Source organism: Equus przewalskii, chromosome 13 (assembly GCF_037783145.1).
Source record: "Equus przewalskii isolate Varuska chromosome 13, EquPr2, whole genome shotgun sequence".
Taxonomy (NCBI): Eukaryota; Metazoa; Chordata; class Mammalia; order Perissodactyla; family Equidae; genus Equus; species Equus przewalskii.
Genome location: NC_091843.1, coordinates 84904141 through 84926462, shown reverse-complemented (window position 1 = coordinate 84926462; position 22322 = coordinate 84904141). Strand labels below are relative to the sequence as shown.

Genomic DNA, 22322 nt, shown 5'->3' with positions numbered 1-22322 from the left:
ATCTTTTAGTGAACATGTATGCGCTTTCTGCTAGGTGAATACTTAGGAACAGAATTTCTGGGTCATGGCATGCATGTGTTCAGCTTCAGGAGATGCTGCCAAAGTAAGTTTGAATTTACACTCCAACCAGTGCCACGTGAGAGTTTCAGTTGCTTCTTATTCTTGCTATCACTTGGTATTATTTGTCTATTTCATTTTAACCATTCTGTTGGGTACATGGTGCTTCCACATTGTGGTTTAAATTTACATTTCCACCATGGTTATAAAAGCTGAACACCTTTGTATATATTTATTGGCCGTTTGGATGTCTTTTTTTTTTAATGTTTCTGTTCAAATATTTTTCCCATTTTTCTATTGTGTCATCTGTCTGTGTACCTCTCTTTCTTTTGGTAGGATTTCTGTGTGTATTCTGAATATGAGTCTTTGCTGCATATGCATTTTGCAAGCATCTTCCCCTCATTCTGTAGCTTAATTTTTCACTCTCTTAATGATACTTTTTGATAAACAGAAGATTTTTATTTTACTAAAATTCAGCCTAGCTTTTTTTCCTTATGGTTAATTTTTCTGTTCAATTTAAGATAGCTTTGCCTACCCTGTGGTTATGGAAATATTGTCATATGTGTCTTTTTAAAAGTGTTGTTGTTTTATTTTAGCTTTCACATTTAGGTTTTATATACATACGTAGATAGATACACACACATATATAAAACTGATATATATAAAATATATATAACTGATTTTTTGTGTATGGTGTGAGGTAGAGTCCAAAATGCAGTTTTTCTCTCATGGAAAAAAAATTGATCCAGCCCCATTTATGAAAGATCACGGGGCCAGTCCCATGGCCCAGTGGTTAACTTTATACACTCCGCTTTGGTGGCCCAGGGTTCCACTGGTTTGGATCCCAGGTGTGGACCTAGCACTGATCATTAAGCCATGCTGAGGCGGTGTCCCACACAGCAGAACTAGAAGCACCTACAGCTAGAATATACGACTATGTACTTGGGGCTTTGAGGAGAAGAAGAAAAAAAAAAAAAGATTGGCAATAGATATTAGCTCAGGACCAATCTTTTTTAAAAAAAGAAAGATCACCCCTTCCCCTTGCACTGCAATGTCACCTTTGTCACAAATGGTTAGGCCATTTCAAATTGTTTTCTGTTGTTACTAGCAGCCAGAGAATCACATCTGGTGTATGCGTATGCCTATGAGTGTGTATAGACATAGTTTCCTTCACATCCTTAAATATTCATTAAGAATATAGTTGTTACTGGTGCTAAATATTCCATTATAATGATGTGCCATCATCTGTTTAACCAATGCTCTGATACTGGATGTTTGTTTCCAACTTGTGGTTATCCTAAATGATTCTAAAATGACTATCTTTGTCTAGAAATATTTTTACATACATCGCATTATTTTCTTTAAATAAGTTCCCAGAAATTGAATTATGGGTTAAAATGTACAACTTTTTAAAGGCTTGTGATAGAACTGCCAAATCAGCATACAGTTAAACACAACCTGAAAAAAACATATGGAGAATGTGCCTTTAAGTTACCATAACTCTGCAGTTGAGAAGCCAATAATACCACTTTTAAAATACAAACATATTTATCTAACTTTCTTCTGATGGGCTTCATTGATTTTTTTCTGCTATTAACCTTCCTAATGACAACAGGGCTCAGCAAAATGGAAATTACTTGACCTAAATGTGAGATTGGCTGTCTGGGGAAACTAAAAAATTTCATCGTAAAAGCCTGCCTGTTTCATTCCTGTGCTTGCAGTGAGGGATGCAAGCGATGGGCCAGGCTGTTCCTACACCCAGCATATTATTCATGCCCTCTCTTTTAGTTCCTAGATTCTTTTTTTCCTTTATTTTGCTATTGCCATTTCTTCCCTTCATAGATTGTAGAGGCTTCAGGGATGAGATGGAAATAACGTGGTGTTCTGGAGGATGTAGAACTTGATTGGCGATGGGGTGGGAGATGGTGGTAGGTAGCTGCTCCTAAACACTCCACAAAATTCTTCATGTTTTGATTTCACAACCAACGAAGGAAAGGAGAGATGGAGAAAAGATGAAGCAGAGTCTGGGGGAGGTGGAATTCCCACTCTAAAGGGGTCGTGAAAGACTCAACTCAGAAAGACCGCAGAGCACTCGTGGTCATCTCTCCTAAGCCAAAGGTGCCACTGGTGCTGGTCTGAAGAGTTACAGAAAACAGACCCTTCTGAGTTAGAGACGGGGGCCCTCTCAGCTGTTGTGGTGATGCACGGTTTAGTCGGGGGGCTCTGCGTCACCTTCACAAAGGCGGGGATTTATTCTTCAGAGCAAAGGCAAAACCATGTCCCATAAGCTTCAGGGAAAGGGTCTCTGTAAGTAGATCTGCAGTGTTGAACCGGCTGGCTGCAGCCTCAGCCACAGGACAGTACCGCAGCTCTAACGCTCGCAGGTCTGCAGCGGCCTTCTGGGCCGGCCCAGAGACATCTGTCTGGCCCCAGAGGAAGGCCCCTGCATGGTTTGTGCAGGATCGGAAACAGTGGTACCTGGGCACTAATTATAAGCATGTGGAGAAAACTATTCTGTTACCTTTCTGACTCAGGCAGGTGAGAGGGCAGCCAGGAGCTCCTAGAGAAGCCTGGGGACCTGCATTCCTGGCAGGAGTGACTCACCCGCCTCCGCGGACCACCTAGGAAGGCGCCTGGGCCTTTAAGGCTTGCAGCCCCGGAAGGAGGGGACGAAAATGGATGCTTTGGGGAGGGGTCCCCCTGGGAACCTCATGAGCTCCGGCAGTCACATCAAACTATGGCCAGACTTCAGCAATCTTTGAATAAACATCTCCAGTTTCTTGCTTTAGTATATCTATTGTGTTGTTATTGTTGCTGTTGTTTGTTTGTTTCCCTTTGAAAATCTCTGATTTTTGTCTTTCCTGAAGAAAGTTGGGGGGAAAAGAAGTTCCAGACTGTTGTGGTTTGAATTGTGACTCACAAGGAGCTGTGTTGAAGCCCTGACCCTGGTACCTATGAATGTGACCTCCTTTGGGAACAGGGTCTCTGCAGATGTTATCAGCTGGAATAGGGTAGACCCTAAAGCCAATGACTGGTGTCCTTATATGGAGAGAGAAATTGGAGACAGAGAGACTCTCACAGGGAAGAAGCTCTTGTGGAGACGCAGGCAGAGGTTAGAGTGGCACATCTGTAAGCCAAGGAATGCCAAGGATCGCGGGCAACCAGCGACCACCAGCAGCTTGGGAGAGGCAAGGAGGAGCTCTCCCCTAGAGCCTTCGGAGGGAGCACGGCCCTCCGGGCACGTAGGGAGTAAACTTTTGTTGTTTCAAGTCACCCAGTGCGTGGGAATTTGTTACTGCTGCCGAGACACGTGGATGGAGCAGAGATTGAACTGTGCTTGGCTACAGCGCCCGTCCAGCCTGGCGCATCCCCTTACAGCCTGACTTACCCAAGTCGCATAGGGAGATTCAGAGGCACTGAGAACTGACAAGGCACGTTACACAGGTCTAGCTGGACCTGCATTTTTTAAATTTTGGTAAGAAACACATAACATAAATTTTGCCATCTTAACCATTTTTAAGTGTACGGTTCAGTATATTCACGTTGTTGTGGGACCGGAATATTTTCTCAGGGTCAGAAGATAGTATACTTTTTAAAAGTGATTGTCATACAATTATTCTCACTCTTCACTCCCTGAAGGCTGAGGACAAGCCTGATTCTCTCAGGCTTGTTGTGCTGATTTTCTCTCTTAAGGGTACAAAGTTTACATTGAGTCAAGCAGGTTAATATGAGGTCTTGGATTTTGAAATTGTAATGAGGTAATCTCTTAGCAACTAAGCTTAAAGCTAATGTCAGGCTTCACTTGAAATTGCCTGTTAAGATGGCTTTGGTCAATCATTGCTAGGTTTCAAAAAAAGAGCGTGTGGGCCGTTCTTGCTCCATTGTGATAAATGTGACGACTCAAGGATTTAGCGGTGGACAATGGGATGTAGAATTCAATTGATCTGGCACGGTGCCCGCCGCTTTCTAGAATGAGGAGAAAGTTGACAGTTGGATGAAGAAAAGCTTTATGGAGCAAGTGTCATTAAAGCTGACCTTCAGGAACAGGTCCGATGTTGTTGCAGGCAGTCCTGGGTGAGTTATTACAGAAAGTGCAGAGATCACTGGATCAGAGGTAAAAAGCACACGAGAGCTCGCCTGAGGAAGCAAGCAAATGAACTGCCCCAAAGCCAGGAGTCTTCCAGCATATTCTGAGCTTGATCCCAATGTGTGGCTAGAGCCTCATAAACCACAACAGGCCTGTGTGGGATGAGGGTGAGGTTCCTCTCAGTCTCCTGGCCTTCCTCTTGCTCAGCATTCTGAGCCTGAGCTTCCTGGGGTTTCCTGGCTCAGGCTGAAGAATCGGCACATACCAACTGCTTCCCAGCTGCCTGAGCCCCCTGAGCCAATTGCACTGAATTCTTGACAGTGAGGTTCCTCAAGCACAATCCTGTTGGAAGTAAGGGGCACAACAAGTGCTCCCCTCTTCCACCCTCCCCTCTGGGAGGATGTTTCCATAGATGGTGCTCATCTCCTAGATGTGGCACTCGTGGGTGGGGTAGTGTTATCTGTCCAGATTGTGCCTGGTTAGACTGAGGTCCTATCTAGTCATTTGCCCCAAGCAGGGGCCAAGATTTAGGTCAAGCATCTTCTCATTACACAGGACACACTCACCTACTGGCCCAGTCCTGCTGCTTTTGCTGTCGGAGATGCAGACTAGGGCTAATTGTCTCCATTTAAAGTAGATTGAAAAAAAAAAATCCCTTTTTCTTTAGTCAGGATAGTGTAGGCTGCGCTTCAACAACAAAACCCTAGAAAGCTCCATAGCTTACAAACCGGAGGTTTATTTCTTCCTTTGCTGTATGTCCATTGTGGGTTGGCTGTGGCTCTGTCTCATGTCGTCTTTACTCTGGGCCCCAGGCTGGTGCCACAGGCCCTAGCTGGGGATGAGGGGCGGGGAGGAAGGGGTGGGGGAGCATCATGAACCATCCCTTGGCCCTTAAAATTTCTGCTTGGAAGTGACACAAGGCTCTTCTACTCCAATTCCATTGGCCAAAGTCAATCATATGGCTAAGTCTGCTGGCAGTGGGAGAGGGAAGGGACAATCCTTCGCCAGGGAGCAGCATGGACTATTTGTGAAAAATAGGACACACGTGGTCACCAAGAGAGGCATCCCTCAATTTCATTGTAAAATCACCTGCCTTAACTTACACATATTAACAGAGTCTTTATTTGCTGTCTTAAGAAACAGAGGTAAAGTCAGGTCAGGTGAGGGGTTGAGCAATAACAGATTCAAAGTGCAGCAGGTGATTGAGGTTAGAGGAATGGAATGGGCAGCAAGATCAGGGAAGAAGGAGGAGCCTGAGTGTGGGGGCCCTTGGGCACTAGGGGGTCTGGAATTCTTCTTTAGGCAGTGAGGTTTCTCGGAAGATTTTAGAGTGTTGGGAGGCATGCTCTTCCTGGGGAGATCCTCAAAGGCATTATAAAGGAGGAATTGAAGGCTGGGTACCCCTTGGAAACCTTGACCAGGAAAGTAACGATGAAGATCTGATTTTAGAGCTCCTTTGGGAAAAAGGAGATAGAGGTGGTTAAAGTCCAAAATTTGACGTCAGTTTCAGACAGATTTAAGTGCAAGATCTGCCTTTGAAATAGCATAGCTAGGTGATTCGTGGAAAGTTCCTCTGCCTCTCTAAACCTATTTCCTTCCATGGTTTGTCATGGGGACCAAATAGGGGAACATATGTAAAGTCTCAGCAAAAAGCGTTATACCTAGAAAGACTGTCCACGCGGAAAAGCAGAGACACCGGAGATCCAGAATCATAGGCTTTGGTGACTGCCTGTGAAGAGCGCGGATGAGGGAGGATTTGAAGAGAGTGCCGCAGTGGCTAGGGTGGGCATGGTAACGCCATTCATCTATACAGGAGCTGGTCATGTTTGGAGGAGGACAGACACTGAGTCTGAGATCCCAGGGAGACGTCCATGGAGAAGGTTCCCAGCTGGGGCTTACAAATGCGAGGTAGGCTCAGGAGCGGGGACTCCTGTGGTGAGTCATTTGCTGGTTGTGTGGACAGATGGTTCCTGAGGCTCTGCTGCAGAACATACTTAATTTTGTACATTTGAGCACACCTGCATACCCCCAAGAGCTGGGGAAGAGACTATTCTCCAGGCTGAGGCTCCCTTAGGCCAGTGGCTCTCAAACTAGAGTGCACCAGCATTACCTGGAGGGCTTTCTCAGTCTATGGTTTCTGATTAGGTGGGTCAGGGGTGTGCCCTGAGAGGCGGCATTTCTAACGAGTTCCCAGGGGCTGCTGCTGCTGCTGTTGTCAGGAGACCACACTTCCAGAAGCACTCTCTTTGGCGGTTAGAGAACTTGGAATGGAAGCACCTCCTCTCTGCACTGGGGCACGACAGCCCCCACGCGAAAGAGGACTTCCTAACCTGTTTTCCTTGCTCACATGCTTCCCGCATCGGTAAGCACTACTTTAACTAAGGGTTACTTCTCTCCAAAGGGCTATTTCTTTCCAAAGATACTGAGAAAAGAAATCTCTGGTGTTTTATTTCCAAGCACAGTGTCCTGGAGAGAGTCAGAACGAAGCAATGGGGGTCACAGTCAGGAAGGCTGCAGGCAGGAGCCCAGTCTCCTGCTGACAGACAGTGTGGAGAAGACAAAGGGGCACAGGGCTGCTCCTCCAGAAATGGCATCCAGGTTCCCAGGCTTGGGGTACGTGAGAGAAACAGAAAGCAAGCAGTCTCTTGGTGGTCGGCTTGCGGGGTGAGGGGGCTAGGCAAGCAATTCTGAGCCTGGTGGCTCCATTATGATACGAATTGGTTGTAAGTGGCTTTTAATTTTTCTTATGCCAAAATGTTCTTCAGGAAAAACGAACATGATTCTATGGCTCGGGGACAGACAGAAAGGCCAATGGAATGGAATCAAGTGCCTAGATGTTGACCCAATATACCTGGAAACTTGAGATCGTATAGAAGTAGCATTGATGTGAGTGTGGAAAGGATGGCCTATTCAATAAATGGTACCAGGACATTTATCTAGCTGAAAAAAAAAGATCCTACAAAGTTCTTGTTTATGCTTTCTACAAGCAAGAACATTCTCCTATATAATCTCAACACAACCACCAAAATCAGGAAATTAATGCTGACACATTACTATCATCTAATTCTCAGACCTCCATTCAAGTTTCAAAATTGTCCCAATAATGACCTTTACGGAAAAGATATACGGTTCTAAATCACATGTTGCCTCAGTTATGTCTTTTTAGTCTGTATCAATCTGGAACAATTCCTCAGTCTTTTCTTGACTTTCCTAATCTTGACCCTTTTGAAAATTACAGGCAAGTTATTTTGTAGAATTATCCCTCAATCTGGGTTTCCTTAATGTCTCCTTGTGATTAGATCCAGGTTACTTTTCTTTTTTTGGCAGGAATATTGCAGAAGTGATGCTGTATTCTTCCTGATACGTAAGATGTGAGGCAAAAAAAAGTCGTACTAAATGATTATTCCATTTACATAATATTAAAAAAATACAAACTAAATAATGTATTTTTAAGATACACACATACTAGTAATACTATAAAGAAAAGCAAGGAAATGATAAACACAAATCGAGGATAATGATAAAATCTAGGGAAGAGGGAGGAAAATGTGATTGGGAAAGCGTGTGGGAGCTTCAAGTGTTATTTTATTTTTCATATTTTATACATAAGTTGTAAATCTTTTGTTTGCATGACATATTTCCTAGTATTTTAGAAAATAAAACTCATTTCAGATGCTCATTTTTCTGATTTTGCAGTGGGCTAATGGAAGGTTTTCTGGTCTTTGAGCTAGCGTCTGGAAACCATGCCCTAGCTCACAATGATGATGCAGAATGACAGTGTTTGTGTATACCTGTTGCCCCAGCCTAATTATTAATAGTGCTCTCAGAAGTGTTCCAGATTGGAGGATAAATTATGCCAAGTTCTACCTATGTGCATATGGCACCTTCATTCTCAAGAGTTCAGAAGAGCGCTTAATGAACTGCGTCCTCCTCTCAGACCTCATCCATCTTGCTAGATGACAGGGAAGCATCCCTGAGAGAACCAGCCACTGGACCCGGGCCTGCAGTTGGCCAGTCTCGAAGCTGGGGCTGGAACCGGGGTCTCCTCACTTCCTCCAAGTGTCTGTTCTTGTGCAGCCTCTGCCTTGTCTGAGTCTTAGAGTAGGCCTGGAAAATGCTGACCCCGCAAACAGGAGCGATTGCATTAACACCATTGATCCTCGTGTCTAGAACAAGATTTAGGGAAATGGCCTTTGCAGAGTACGCAGCAGATTGCTGGGAGGTTGGCAGCAATTCAATATGACAAGTGCAGCGTATTTTTTGATTTGTAATATCTGTGGGTCATAATTCACAGAATGATAAGTCTTTGGTCTAAGAACCTTAAGCAAGAGATATCATCTGCCACGATGAGCTAAAAAGTCCAAAAACCACAATAAATGACTCCTGTGTGCAGACCTTTATCTCTTTCACTCAATATTCTGCCTCTGGCAGTAGCCACTGTCACAGAGGGTGTCTTTTCCTTCATGGCATCAGTGGGCATGGGGAGTAGGGACGGAAGGAGTGGCAGTCCCAAGCTCCCCCTTAATTATGAAAAACGCACTAATTCACATCCCTGCAGTACTTACAGGTTTAGCCTGGATGTAAAGAATTCCTGGTTTACTATCGACTATATGAAATACAGTAGTTCTCTCATTTGTCCAAAGGACCACCTAGCAGAAACTTCTAAAGGTTCCCATTACTTTTTTTGCAGTGTTATTGAAGTATAGTTGACATACGATAAGTTGCACAAACTCCAAGTGTACAGCGTGATGAGTTTTTACATATATTTTCACCCAAAGAACTATCACCACAATTAAGATAGTGAACATATTCATTACCCTAAAAGTTTCCTTGGGCTCTTTTTTAATTCACCCCTACTCTCTATATGACCCTGTCTCCTACTGATCTGCCTTCTATCGCTACAGGTTAGTCTGCATTTTCTAGAATTTTATATAAAGGGAATTATATAATATATACTCCTTTTTTGGTTTCTTTTGAGGAAGACTAGCCCTGAGCTAAATCTGCCAATCCTCCTCTCTTTGCTGAGGAAGACTGGCCCTGAGCTAACATCCGTGCCCATCGTCCTCTATTTTATGTGTGGGACGCCTACTACAACATGGCTTGCCAAGTGGTGCCATGCCCGCACCAGGGATTCATGCTGGTGAACCTGGGGCTGCCAAAGCAGAACGTGCACACTTAACCACTGCGCCACCCGGCTGGCCCCCTATACTCCTTTTTTTCTGTCTTGCACTCAACCTAAGTATTTTGAGATTCATCCAGGTTGTTGTAAGTATCAGTAGTTCATTCCTGTTTCTTGCTGAGTAGTATTCCATTGTAGGATAGACTGCTTTGTTTTTTTGTGGGTTTTATTTATTTTTTTTGCTAAGGAAGATTCTCCCTGAGCTAACACCTGTTGTCAATCCTCCTCTTTTTTTTTTTTTTTTTGTATGTGAGCTGCCACCACAGCATGGCCACTGACAGGTGAGTGGTGTAAGTCCACACCACGGAACTGAACCTGGGCCACTGAAGTAGAGTGCACCAAACTAACCATTAGGCAACCAGGACTGACCCTAGACTACTTTGTTTATTCACCTGTTGGTGGGCATTTAGATTGTTTCTAGATTTCAGCTATTCAAATAAAGCTGCTATGATCATTCACGTACAAATCTATGTCTAGGCAGATGCTCTCATCCTCTTGGGCAAATACCCAGGAGTGGAATGTCTGGATCATGTGATAGATATGTGCTTAAAGTTTTAAAGTAACTGCCAAAATTTTCAAAGTTGAACTATTTCAGATTTCCACCAGCAGTGTATGAGAGTTCCAGTTTTTCCACATCCTAGCCCACATTTAGCTTCGCCAGTCATTTTCATTATAGCTTTTCTAATGGATGTATAGAGGTATCTCATTGTTTTAATTTGCATTTCCCTGATGATTAATGATGATCATTTTTTATGTGCTGTTTGCTATTCAGATAGACATATATATATATATATATATATATATATATATATATATATAGTGGTGAAGTGACCATTTTTAAGTCAAATTGCTTGACTTTTTATTATTGAGTTGTTCTAAGAGTTTTTAAAATATATTCTAGATACAAATCCTTCGTCCAATATGTATTTTTTGAATATTGCTTTCCCAATCTGTGTCTTGCCCTTTTCATTTTCAACACAGTGTCTTTGGAAGAGAAAACAATTTTATTTTGATGAAATCCAGTTTATTGATTTTTAAGTTGTTCCTATTTAGTAATCCAAAGTTAGTAAGATTTTCTCCTGGAAATTTTATAGAATTAGTTCTTATATTTAAGTCTATGATCCATTCTGAGTTAATTTTTGTCTGTGAGTGAGGTAAAGATCAAGATTCACTTTTTATTTTTATTTCTTACATAGAGCTAACCAACTGTTTCAGCACCATTTGTTGAAAAATTATCCTTTCCTCATTGAAATGCCTTGGCACCTCTGTTGAAAGTCAATGGGCCATATATGTGTGAATTCTCTATTCTGTTCTATGGACCTATATGTCTGCCTGTATGTCAATACCACACTATCAGAATTACTTTTTTACTTTATATATATTTTTATTTTACCTATACCCTTAATAATGTTTTAAAATCAGTTCCTCTAATTATTTTTTGTTTGCTATAAAGCCTACCAAAATCATTTAGAGTTAATGGAAACTTCATATAGTATTTGTCTCTCTAAACTGAGAACTTTTCTTAACTGAGATTTTTCTTTTTTTTTTCCCCTGTCCAAAAACTTGACAATAATTATTTTAGTGGTTTTTGATCCCATTGCTTCCATTCCTAATGTGCTTTTTATACACTTGGCACATGAGTAGGCTCAATAAAGAGTAGATTCTCATCCCCCATTGTCATTATCACTATTGCACACACTTTGGTTTCCAACATCCTTCTTAAATATACAAAACCATTCGCACTAGTTTTGGCCCCACCCAACCAGGTTAATTTCTTTACTAAACCTACAATGAGTCCTAGGTTCCATACTGACTGTTCTAGTGGATGTTCAGAGATATCTCATTGGGGTTTTAATTTGCATTTCCCTATGGTTAATGATGTTGATTGTAATAATGTTATACACTTCCTGGGACATAATAGAAAATGCAAATATTATTATTTTATAACTATAACTTAAATTCTTTCTCCCTAAATATACGACTGAACACTTTTTCAGACTGATCCTTTTTCAAGGATCTTGTCCATTCACCTATCTTTAAGAGACCATTCTGTAGTTTGCCCTAATCAGGTTATCATTTAATGACCTGAAAAAACTTCTGAAAACTAGAGGTTTCATGAGTATTTCTTACTCTATATTTAATTTTTAAAAGTTAAATAAGAGTTGTCTTGCTGTGATCCCTAGAAATCCAACTGTGATTTCTTCTCCATTGAGAGATGAATTTACTTGTCCCTATCCTTTGTTTTCTGGCTCAAACCAGACATGTCATGTCCTATTCATGTCAACATTTTCTAATCCCCAACCACAATCCTTAAAAATATAGTTTTTTTTTTTTAAAGATTTTATTTTTTCCTTTTTCTCCCCAAAGCCCCCTGGTACGGAGTTGTATATTCTTCATTGTGGATCCTTCTAGTTGTGGTATATGGGACACCGCCTCAGCGTGGTTTGATGAGCAGTGCCATGTCTGCGCCCAGGATTCGAACCAACAAAACACTGGGTCGCCTGCTGCGGAGCTCAGGAACTTAACCACTCGGCCACGGGGCCAGCCCCCAAAATATAGTTTTTAAGAGTGGGGTGTGTGTGTGTGTGTGTATGTGTGATTATGTCAAAGGTTTGGGAAAGTACAGATTATAAATTCACTTGGAACATCAGGCTTATGTCTCTGCCTTCCTTGCTTGATGAAACCAGTCAAATTTTTGTTCAAGTTTCAGCAAGATTCCACTCCTAGTGTTGATATGACTTTAAGCGGGGGAAACTCCTCTCAGCTCTCTACAGCATTTTGGAGGAAAAGGAAGGGAGGCTGACAGGCAAAGTTGTTAAATGTTAAATCAAAAGCTGAAAAGTCCTTGGATGCAAAATCATTTAAACTCCAAATGAGAGAGTTCAGGAGGGACTTCTCAGAATGAAGGGAAAAAAAATGCCAAACCAGCAGTAACTGAGGGAAAAGTCAAATGGAGGATGGAAGTCTCTCTTCTCAGAAGAAAGGGCGACTCCATCTTTCTTGCCTCCCCCACTCTTCCTCTTTTAAATTAGGGGTGAGGAAGGTGACAAACCCTAGAGAAGATGGATGGAGGGAGAGAAGCAGAAACTGCTGGCTGAGCAAGAACCGCAGGGGCGGAGGGTGAGAGGCCCCACCTTGTGCTTTAAAGGATCAGAGCTGGGTGAAAAGCTGCCAACAGCAGGAATATGAATTAAGGAAGGTGACCTTTCAGAAATAGAAAAAATGACCTCTCTCTAAAATCTAGGGGGAAAAGATGAGGATATTAACTAGTTAGGAAAAAAATCATTGCATATTGCAGTATGAAAAGACCTTAAAGGTCATGGAAACCAACCTCTGCATTTTACAGCTAGGCCAACAGCTGAGAAGAATGAGCCATCAGAGTCCAAAGTGGTCCTCCACAGTATAAGACGTTTGCATTTGAACTAATGAAAAATAATGCCCCTCAATCTTCAAAGCCTTCGTAAACTCCTAGAAGATACACTCTTTAATCTCGTGGCTTTTTGTAACACAGCACCATCACACCACTGTTGGAGAAGCACCAGGTTAATTGACTTGCCTAAGAGCCACCGCTCGTTTCATGAGATTATTCTAAATTTTGTTTTTAAGTATTTTGAAAGAAGTATCATCTCCATATTTGGTGCTTAATCAACGTTTCTGTACATTTTGATTATTTTAATAAATAGATATGATATTTAAGCAGTGTGGTGACATCAAGTTCAGCACCGTACACCTGGTGGCCAAGTGGAGCAGAGCCAAGGACGATAAGGGTCTTCATTCCCGCCACCCTCATACCTCGTCTGGGTCTGTCCTGGGCTGCCAGGTCGGCCTCCAGTCAGTCTTCCTGCCTCCTGTCTTGCTCTCTTCCAGTCCTTCTGCACCACCCATCAGAGAGATGTTTCTGAAATACAAATCTGATCATATCCCTCTCTTGCTAAATACCCTTGATACAACTCCCTGACTACAGGATAGATTCTAATCTTCTTCACCTCCAGGTCCTCCCTTCCCTTGTCCCCTCATTTGTACTTCCCCTCCTAACACTGCACACTCAAGCTTCAGTGATCTTTTATTGTTCTTAGCAGCTCAGGCTGGCTTCAGATGGCTGTATCCTTGCTAGCAGTTTTCATGCCCAGGATGTCCTTAGCCCTTTCCCCCTCCACCTAGAGAACATCTACTCCTTGCTCAAGGCTCAAAGCAACACTTGCCTTGCACTCCCAGTTAGAATTGACCATCCCTCTAATAGTGTCTCCCTCCTTCCTGGACATACATTTATCATAACACCTATAATATCTTCTGGCACTTATTCGCACACATATCTATGTTAGAGAACTCAGTGGTTTTCAGACTTTAAAGCCCATAGTGCACATGAGAATCATCCAAGGCATTTCTTCAAAACGCAGAAATGTCTTGGCCTCACCCCCAGAGAGTCTGATTCTGATTCAGTAGGCCTATCGTAAGAGGGGTTCACGGATGTCTTGGAGCCTAAGGAGAGCCTGCTTTAAATCAGGTAAGTGTTCACCTGCCTGAGGCACCATTGCTCCAAGAGCAGCGGACACTGCTGCTTTCTCTGCCTGCTTCTCCCCAGTCATTGACTCTCAAGAGTATCAGCTTGAGAGATCCCGACACCTCCTCCCTCCACTCCCACTCTCTTGGGGGTAAAATATGCAAAACTCATTTATATTCCTGCAAGTAGGTGAGAATAACATTCTGGGCCATCACCATTCAATAATGGAAGCTTTGTGCAAAGTAGTGACAGGTGAGAGGAATGATTTCATTTTTCACTTTGACAATTGGGTGAAGCAGATTCCTGGCAGTTCTGCTAAGGTTTTATGCCCACATAGTTACCCAAGGGATCTGCTTAGCAACCAAGAGATGCTGCAAGAAGAGGAAAAGCAGATTCTGAAGATGCTGAGATGCTGAAGCACGAAGAGGAGAGAGAGGGCAGCTCTGACCTAGGGTTCTCGTTTGTTCTCTGGTCTCCAGAGAGGGCTGTCTGGGATGCCCTTCTTCCCCTCCCCTCCCCAGAGCCCATATGGGGCTTACCGTGTGAGAACCATCATTCCCCAGGAGGCTTGGCTATGCTTGACTAGATTTCTTTGTGCCACGATTTTTTCCTGACTACAAACTTCAGCCTATTTGTTGGAGGTTTTGAGGGGGTCTGATAACACCCCTCTTCGATGCCTGGGTGTTGAACTGAGAAAGAAGACAAAAGAGTAGGCACTGGATGAACCAAATGTGACCTGTTGAGTGACAAAGTGATATTGGAGAATGGGGCTTCTATCTGCAGGTAATGGGCTTCATCATATTGAATCCCAGGACTGAACTGAACCCCTCAACTTCAGCCCCTCCAGTGCACCTCCCATGAGCTGGGGCCTTCGAGAGGCTGTGCCCTCGGCTGGCAGGTGGGTGCTCTGGAGGAAGAGGGAGTGGCAGGGGCTGGCAAGTCCAGTGTCTCTTCTAAACCCACCAATCTGGTGACCCCTTCAGCCTCCCTGGGCAGAGGGAGTCGGGGGTAGGGAGAAACGGCAGTGGTACCCGCCTTCACGTGGAGGAAACCTCAGACACGGGGCCAGGCATTCCCTCAACCCAGATATGTTTACTGAAAGATTTGGAAAATACGAAAAGGTATAAAAATCAGTAGCAATCCCAGAGACATACTGTAATTCTCCTAGTCTAAGGCACCTTGTAGTGTTTCTTAAATTGGATGTATTTTACAATTATTGTATGTTTAACGTGTTATTATTATTTCTTCCTAAAAGACTTTTACTAAGCTTCTGTTGTCTCTTTCCCTTGTTAGTATCTTAGAAATGAGGAAATATGTTAAATTTCAATTGTTTTTCAGAGATAACGATTATATTAGAGCATTTCCCATGTCAACAGGTATTGAAAACCCCATAAATAACCACTGCAAAAATATTCCATCCTCTGAAGGCACTAGAATGGATTTAGCTAATCTCTGCCCCTTGGTGTTTAAGCTGGGGGGGCAGGAGAGGGGTTGTTTATTGTTTTTAGTATTATAGCTAATACTGTGACAAAATTCCTTGTACCTAAGTCTTTGCTCCAGAGGTGACTTTTTCCCACTTAAGAATTGGTCCTTGAATTCAGGATATTAACTTTTAAAAAGCATTGGCTTCACAAGACCATATTGTCCTCAGAAAAGTTATCCCAGGGAACCTCCTGGTAGAGTTGTCGGAGCGCGCTCCTCTCTCAGCAGACTCAGCAGCTCTGAACATCGTAGGACACCACCGTACAGTGGGTGGTCTTCTTCTCGATTTGAAGACTATTGATCCTTAACGCCCGTCCTGCCACTCCTTGTCAACCCTCCTGCCCTCCCTCCCAGTCCAGTCAGGAGTCTCCTGGGAGGGCGAGGCCAAGCACATGTAGGTTCATTGTTGCCACAAACCTTCGCTGCCAAACCCAACATAGTGCCCTGATGTGTTGGGCTCACTGATGGAGGAGAGAGGCACCCCTGGAGAGCCTGGAGCCAAAGCAGGCAGAGGGGCATCCACAGCTGCCTTCACCTCTGTCCACACTCAACGGCCCCAGTGACAAGGTGGCACTATGGCAAGGCACAGCACAGGGGGCCAGCAGGCAGAGCATTTGTCCTGATGCCTAGGGCGCACTGGATGAGGTCCCTCCCTCCACCTCCTTCTCTCCTCTCTACCCCAGTGCTCAGGTGTGGAGGAACCTTGAGCATCCTCTGGAGGCCAGGACACTTCACTGATGTGAATGCCATGCTGCGTCTTGGTCTCCGTCTGGCCATCCTAGAGGAAGCCAGGGAAGGCTTCGGCTGGGGTTCGAGGCCATGCAACACAGTTTAACAAGCACCTGCCGTGTGAAGGGCAGTGTTAAGTGCTGTGGGAAAGACAAGGCTTTTTATGGCCTCAGTTCCATGGATCCCCACCCGGACCCATCTGTTCCCTACTTGGGTAGAGGCAGGAGACTTCTCCGAGGAGGAGCAGCATTTGCTCGCCCCTCAGAACCACAGGCAGAAGCAGATTGGACTGTGGCAAATGTGAACCTGGCACGGCTACTGGAAAAAAATCTTCTTCAGCTCTTGGTTCCACAGAAAATAATGTACAAAAACAAAGGAGATCCCATGGACATTCCTCAGCAGGATGATTTCTACCCAGGTTAAGTACAGCACTCCAGGTCCTGAATATGCCCAAATTGCACTGTATTCCTTACCTGCCTTTCCACTTTTCCACAGGTTCTCTTATTGATACTCAGAGATAATGGGGCCTTAAGGGCAAGCTTTTTAGAGTGGAATTTGGTTGGGCTTTTCCTGGTAAGATGGCTCACCAGATCTGGCTGGCCAAGCTCCACCAAACTACGACAGTTTATGTTTAAACGGTTTCTAGAATTAAGGGGGCTTGTAAAATTTCCAAACGAGGTAACCTGCACTAGAGTGGAGCTTGCTGGTAACAGAGCCAAAGGAGCATTCTCAAGGGGCACTACCAGGCACGGTGGATGTGGACGAGAGAAGGCAGTCTCTCGTGTGAATTGTAGTCTCTCCCTCAGGAAGAGCGTAAGGAAGCCTCCCTTTCCCAGCACAGGCGTGAATGCAGAGCGCTGGGTGACCCCATGGTGGGGCAGATCCCATCTTGGGGGACACAGCTGCCCTTGGGGGTTCCTCCAAAGGGACTCAGGGAAGGTTTGGAGACAAATTGCGTGGTGTCGGAGGCCCATCAGTCCAATAGGCTCAGAGTTGACCCAGAAATCCTGGGCACTCTACTCTCCTCAGAATGGCGTCCTGTTCCCCTCTGGCAGAGCAGAGAAGAGGGAGGAAGCTTAGAGCCAGACACAGATCTTAGCCAGGCCCCGAAGAGCCTCAGAGCACAGGGGACGCAGAATTGGAGGCCCACTGGATTATTTCTCCTAAAGTGCCACCTGCACAATGAGATTTACTGCTGAGCACAGCGTTGGGCTTAACCCTCGGATCTCTCCAGCCAATTGGAGAGAGGGTCCTTGTCCAACAGCCTTGACTGGGTTGGTGTCTCTGTTTACAGAATAGGGAGGAGACTGTAGGAACCGTGGAGGGGAGGCGGACCTCCAACCCAGCCATGGGGCTTCCCACTAATAACCCTCCTGGGGCTGCATTGTCTGCTGACCGTTTGAAAAACAAATCACGGAAAATATACATACACACATACATGAAAAGAACCGAAAGTTAACAAAGAAAATTTAATTTCACTAATAAAAAAAGGCTAAAAGATTAAGATGGGCTTAAAACCAAACATTTTAAACATGAAAAGACAGTTCAAAATAAGCTTAGAAATAAACAACTTTGTTTGAAATTTCAACGTAAATAAAGGAAGAAAAAAACAACTAAAATAAATTAGGTTTAAAAATGAGAGCAATCAAAGGCCTCAAGTTCAAAAAATAAAATTTAAGAAATTTTGTATCTAGGAAGCTGGAATAAAAGCTGCAATTCCAAAAAAAAGAATATTAAGAGTGTTTTTTAAAAAGGAAAGCTACAACTAGATGAGATTTAAAATAAGCGGCTGAACTCCAAAAAGAGATTAAAAACATAAAAAGTGAAGCTATACGTGATTAAAATGAAACCCAAAAACCATGAGGTAAGAAGTTAAAAACATGTTAGAAGGTGAAGCTAACAATAACATAGGATTTGTAAACATTATAAAATAAAAGGAAAAATATGTAGAATAAGGTAAAAATGAGGAGGTTTGAAATGTGGAGGTGGGTGAAGGACAGAGGGGGTGAGGAAGAGACAGAGCAATAAATTCCCGTGGACACAGCTTCCAGGGGGGTGCTCCTGCTTCCCCCGGGCAGTGGCCTCCACTCCATGGGGCACCATTTATTCTGGGGAGTGCAGAGCCAGGTAGCAGAAAGTCAAGAGCTCCTCCCCCTCTCCCAGTCCCAGACATCACCCCCTAGGCTCTCAGCTTGGTCTGACCCTGACACTATTTCTTCTTGTTCCTTAATTCACTGTAGCGAAGGCAAGGAATTTTCCAGAGCCACTGCAGCCATAGGTCAGGAGAAACAGCCATAGATCCTGCTGTGCCTCCCTCACCCCAACTCTCACAGGAAAAGGAGAAGACATAGAAATGGGCAAAAAGAAAATCAAATACGGACTGAGAGTGAAATGTCTAGAACAGGGAGTCGTTCCCCAGCACCTCCTTTTGATGACTTCTGCATCAGAACATAAAGCCCAGTGACAGGAAGTTCATCTTCTATAAAGTTGCTAAAGCTACCCCACATGTAATTATATATTCTTGCTGTATCGGCTCAAAATTGTGCAGAATAAAGTAACCTAAAGAGAAACCAAAAATAGTCACTTGGTTTCCTTTGCCAAATTTCCTTGAAAAATGTAAATGCGTGAGAATTTAAAATTAGGTGATCAGCTAACGAGAGTTTGTCGAGTATCCTGTGATTAGAGGCCAGCCTTCCTGGAAACAGTGAGGGCTCGCTGGGCACCAGAAGGGCACAAGGCCCAGGTCCGGCTCATTCTCTGGCTGTGACCTCCTTCCCATCAGGCTGAGAGCCAAAAAAATGTATTTTGGGCGTGCTTGGTCCTCCAGGGTCTCTTCTTGGTCCACTACTGAGACATCTAGGAGTTTTCTTTTTTTTTTTTTTCTTCTCTTTCAGAAGATACGTTGCCTGTAAGCAAGCGGGCATTTTACAAAAGAGCTGTGCTTTGCTTTCCTTCCTAATTGGCTTTCTTCCGCCTCAGACTGTGCTGCAGGTCTGACCACACAGCCTACGCAGCCTCACATAGGAGCCTCTGGTAAGAGCTTGGAGCATGTTTCAAAATGAATTTCAGATTTTCATGTTTCTGTTTATTAGTGTGTGCCCTGGTTAATCCAAGCCTCGCCAGCCTGTTGGTAACGGAGAGGTCCTATGAACTATAATAATCCAATAATAACCTAACAACTACACCTCCAAGTGGTCCAAATTTCTGGGAGTGCCTGTGGCAGCTCGCACCATCCCACTGAAGTCCTTCTGTTCTCCTCCAGCCCCATCTTTGCTGTCTGCTTGTGAGGCCACCGGGACCTGTGTGTCACCAAGGCAGCTGGGTCCCATGTCAGTGGCAAGTGGGAATCAGGGAGCAGCCTTCATCCCCATCCTGAGCCCTTTACCAGACTTCCGGAGAAGGTGGGCAAAGGCGTGGCCCCTTTTTGTGCTCATGTCCTGATGGTAGACCCTGACTGTGCTTCTCGCCTCGAGCTCACAGCTGCTGGTGCCGAGCGGCAAAGCCTGGAGCTGTACTTGGTCCCCGGGGGCCGTACCTGCCGAAGCCCTGGAGTGTTCCACACGGAGCTGTGGAGAACACCCACTTCCTGTGCTCTGGATCACACCTCACGACCTGCACTCAGAAACAGCCTGCTGGAAGACCTGGACACAGACCCGTGGGGTTGGCTCCAGGGTAAAATGTGACATAGATCCCATGTTCTCCTGCCAGAGGGATGAGTGCCCTCTCCCCATTCTGGTCAACAAAAATGACCCTCATGCGGGTCATCTCCAAGCAGGCCTTTCCACCACTCAAGCAGACGCGCTCCTGAGTGCTGGACCTCACCTTCGCCTCCGTCTGAGATCCCTGCTCCAAGCAGAGAACTAACCCCGTGACCCCAGGACCTTCAGCAAGGCATTTGTCCCCCCGGGCCTCTGTTTCTTCATCTATAAAATGTGACCTGTCCTTTTCGTGTCAGTTCTGAGCATCAAATGACATCGTCGATGACTGAGAACTTCAAAAAACTGTGAAGCCCTGTACAATACTGAGTTGGAGAAAAACAGAAGTCAGTCAATTGCTTTGTTTTCTTTCAGCCCAGAAAGGCAGACTTGTGGGAGGGGGTGGATTCTTCTCCCTAATTCAATAAGGCTGGCCCAGTTTCGTCTTTTTAAGCTACAGATCAAGTTATATGAATTATTTATGTAATTGAGTAGTATCTTGCCAAGAGACTTTAAAAGGTCACAGCTATTGTGGTTGGGGGTACGATGGTGGACTGGAGAGGCAGACAGCATTAGGAGGAAAAGGGAGAGAAAGTCAACAAGGGGCTGCCTGTTGTAGAATCAATCAAACGACGTGGGCCCAACAGTACCTGTGTAGAATGTACTGGATCAGTGCAAGTTAGTTCCCTAGAGGGTGAAGCGAAGCTCCAGTGAAGATTGACTGGGAGGTTGGTGAACACGAGCACCCCCAGTGCCACCACTTATCCCGCGCCTGCAGCCCTGGCAGACATTTCTAGGGACTGTGGCATTCTTTCCATCTGGGCTGAAACTTGACCTCACATTCCTGCTCAAAGAAACGCTTAATGGTTTGGACTGGAGTTAGCATCCTCAGTGAAGCTAACTTTTTATGCTAGAAATCTTGAAGAGTATAGTTAGACCAGGATAGCCCACATAAGGACAGCAGTAGCTGGAAGCTACAATCATTTTTTTAAAATGTGGCCATATGCTGGAGGCAACTGCTTCATGAGATGTTCGGGCAATCGGTGGTGGTGTGTGGGAGGACCAGGGACCGAGAGGAGGGAGCGGGTCAAAGCTGAAGCTGAAGGATCCTAGCATTGTTCACCTCCCCTGAAGCCACCCCCAGCATGCGCGCGCACACACACACACACACACACATGCACACAGACACACACACACACACTAATCCCCTCAACTGTGTCACATATTTAAATATTTAACTTTATATTTAGATTTAAATTAATTAAAATGGAATAAATTTAAACATTCAGTTCCTTGGTTGCACTAGCCACATTTCAAGAGCTCCCTAGCCATCTGCGGCTAGTGGCTGCTCTGTTGGGCAGCGCAGAACATTTCCTTCATTGCACGAAGGTCGACGGGCACCGAAAGCAAATCCCACTGTGTGTCTTACTCATAATCCTGCTTAATAGCCTGGCACCCTGGCTCGTCCTCTCCTGTGGGAGTTAGTCACACAGTATTATTAGACACTCACTTCTGACTGCCCTCTTACCTTCCCCTATGCAGACAGAGGGAATCAGGCTGGGAGAAAGAAAGAGAGAAAACGCACAATTTAGAGAATTGAAGTTATTTTTCTCCAGTGCAAAAGTTACAGAAAGAACAGATGGCACTTTTTAAAAAATGAAAATCTGGGATGAAAGAGAAGGAAAGAGCTGAGCATGAGTTTGGGGGCTGCTGTTGGTTTTTCCTGACCACCCCAGCCAACTCAACATGGTCGTTGTTCTATCTGTGAAATACACAAATGTTCGTAGTTTCAAGACTGGGGTTGCAGAGAGAACTCTTACCTTTACATTCAACTGAAAGAAGATGCTTCCTTTTACCCAAATTTCTTATGATTCTGTGATTTCCCATCCTGCCGGTCTCCTGGTGCTGGCTGTTTTGTGCATGAGGCAAAACAGATAAGCTTTGACCTTGGAGCTGCTCCGTGGGATTTTCTGCAGATGGTTCTCAATAATAAGGTGTTTGCTCATTTGTTTCTAGGTTCTTTGATTTCAAAATAAAAGTGCAGCCAAATTGACCCATGGGGAGAAAACAGATTAGGCAGAAAACAGCATCTCTTTAGATTTCTTACTCTAACGCACTCTGATTCCACCCATGAAATTGTCCCACCAGGATGCTGGCAATAACAGAACAGGACAGGCCAGGGAGAGGTTGAGCGGAGACCTCAGTTCTAGGCGGGCGAATGTCAGGGCCAGGAAAGTCAGCTGAAGCTGAGAGGACAGACAAAGGCCACAGGTTTAGAGCCAGAGGCCAGGATCCAGAGCCCAGGAGGTCAGTGAGAGGGCAAGCCCAGCTGTTCCCGCAGGCACCTCAGAGCCGGGCGCAGGTGCGGGTGGTCTCGAGCCCACAGGGTCTATCTGGGTGTGGGTCCTGGCGCTGACTGAGGCAGAGAAAGACAGGGAATCCTGATGCACTAGAGCCCAAGGGACTTTCAGGACCCTCTTCTGGCATCCCCCTAAAGAGCTGGAAGATAAGGAGCACCTTGTTAAGCACAGAACCCTGGGACCTGAACCACACCTCCTGAAGCTTGGTCACCAAGGTGTCTGATGAGCACTT

At 44.7% G+C, this 22322-nt stretch overlaps 1 long non-coding RNA gene across 1 annotated transcript in view; it reads right to left on the bottom strand.

Moving 5' to 3' along the window:
* Positions 1 to 21938, bottom strand: part of LOC139075356 (uncharacterized) — a 34716-nt gene extending 12778 nt beyond the window's left edge. The window contains exons 1-2 of the long non-coding RNA XR_011525705.1: positions 21551 to 21938; positions 13116 to 13221 (exon numbers count right to left, since the gene is read on the bottom strand). This is a non-coding gene — a long non-coding RNA (uncharacterized lncRNA). The remainder of the gene's footprint in view (positions 1 to 13115; positions 13222 to 21550) is intronic.
* Between the last annotated feature and the right edge of the window lie 384 nt (positions 21939 to 22322).